Consider the following 2500-nt stretch of genomic DNA (forward strand, 5'->3'; position numbering starts at 1 on the left):
GAGAGAGAGAGAGAGAGGAAGTCAAGGTGTGAGAAAGCGTGGAGGACAGAAATTCATGCTTATTACCTATACACCTTTCCCATTGGCACAGAGTAATGCAGTCTCTCCTTCCAACACTTCTTTCCTCTTATGTAAATTGCACTCAAGAAAATTCTCAACACGCGCATGTTCTTCCATATAATTTTCATCCTATGCTAATAAAAATAAATAAATAAATAAATAAATAAATAATAAAAATAAAGTAATCTAACAGAACTTAATGCAGCTTAAACTAATGTAACGCTTCCTGTTCTAAGTTGCAAAAAAAAAAAAAAAAATACCAATACGAAAAATAATAGTAAAGTTTAACTAACTGCCTAATCTAATGTAACCTAACCTGATTTAACCTAACCCAACTACACACCAAAACTTAGCATGATAAAACGTAAATTAATATAAGTTGATCTAACCTTAAGTAATCTAACTTGACCTAACTTAACGCAATCTCAAGAGACTCTACCTAACTTATCATACCTTAATTAATTAACATAACCTGACTTTACGTAATCTATCATAGTCTAACATAACTTGATTTTACTTAACTTATCTTAGCCTAACATAACCAGACTTTACCTAACCTCATAACCTAACATAATCTGACTTTACCTAATCTATCATAGCCAAACATAACCTTACTTTACTTAACCTAATTCATCGTAGCCTAAATTAACCTGACTTTACCTAACCTAATTCATCATTACCTAACATAACCTGACTTCACCTAACTTATCATAGCTTAACATGACTGTATTTCACCTAACCTAACCTATCCTAACCTATCCTAACATAATCAACCTGATTTATCATGAAGGGATTTATTTTGGGATAAATCTTGAGGGTGAAATTTTCAGTAGGAAAAAATAATCTGGGGAACAGAGAAACTCAACAGGACTCCTCATTATAATCCTCCACCCTTCATTCCAGCTACAAGAGCCTCTTTTTTTCTTTTTTTTTTTCTTCTTTTTTTTTTTTTTTTACCCTATGTGCCTTTCCTTTTGCTACGTAGTTCCTTTACCCCTATCTCTTTTTACCCTAGTATGATCTTAAACTTTTCATTCACTCTATATTCTCCCATTAAATTCTTCCCCCCTATCATTTGCCTCCTAGCTCTTTGTCCTTTCTCAGCCCATCAAATTAATCTTACATTTTTTCATTCACTGTATTCTCTCACTAAATTCTTCCTCTTCTCCATTCCGTACAATTTGCCTTCTTGTTCTTTTCGTCTTATTTTTTTTTTTTTCATTCTAACGTGTTGGTCGTTCTTTTCGTAATCCCTTTGCATATCCTCACTAAACTCTTCCTCCTTTCCCTTCTCAGTTATTTGCCTTTTAGTTCTGTCTTCGTCTTCCATCATCCTAGCACGCCAGTCATACTTTCGTTACCATCTCTGCATTTTTATTCTCTTCTCATTGTTTCCATAATGCTTCGCTTCTGTTAGTCAGTCTCTCATTCCCTCTTTGTACTCTCTCATTATTTTTTTTCCATTTTCTTTCTTCTGTAATACGTTCGGTTACTGCTTCGCTTCTGTTGTTAATTTGCCTCAGCCACTACCGTTAATGCCATTATCATCACCCACATCGTCATCACCATCACCTAGTCTTGCATCTTTCCTGCCATTACATTACTATACCCTTCTTCACCATCACAGCTCCACTACACACTTAACTCTCTGCTAATTGCCAGTTCACCTCAACACCCTCTCACCCAAACCCTCCCTCCACATCACTCACCTGCACTCTCCCACCAATCACTCCACGTGCCTATCACCTGGGTATCACCACCACATCTCTCCTTCCATCCTTCTTCACTAACAGTCAACACCATCGCTCACCACCATCCTCTATCTCATCACTACCCTTATATATATATATATATATATATATATATATATATATATATATATATATATATATATATATATATATATATATATATATATATATATAAGAAATTTTGCTCAACTTGCTGTTTCCAAAAAGAATCAGAAAAAAAGTTCTCCAGTTTAGTTTTAAAGGTGTTTTGATACTCCCAAAACAGTTCAAGTTCTACAAAAGAGAAAGAAAAAGAAAAACTGATAATTCCCTAGTTCATGAGAGAGAGAGAGAGAGAGAGAGAGAGAGAGAGAGAGAGAGAGAGAGAGAGAGAGAGAGAGAGAGAGAGAGAGAGAGAGAGAGAGAGAGAGAGAGAGAGAGAGAGAGAGAGAGAGAGAGAGAGAGAGAGAGAGAGAGAGAGAGAGAGAGAGAGAGAGAGAGAGAGAGAGAGAGAGAGAGAGAGATGGAGGAACGAAGATACTAGTGAACTTCTGTATCAGTAAGGTGCACAGAATAAGGATAAGAATGAGTGAAAAAACGGCCTGAGAATATTGATAAAACTGAGAGATGCTTGTGTGAATTTCCATCACTGTGCGGTGTAGGTGGGCAACTCAGCTTTCCTTTTCTCTGCTTCCTTCATCCAGAATCCC

Source organism: Scylla paramamosain, chromosome 13 (genome assembly GCF_035594125.1).
Source record: "Scylla paramamosain isolate STU-SP2022 chromosome 13, ASM3559412v1, whole genome shotgun sequence".
Lineage (NCBI taxonomy): Eukaryota > Metazoa > Arthropoda > Malacostraca > Decapoda > Portunidae > Scylla > Scylla paramamosain.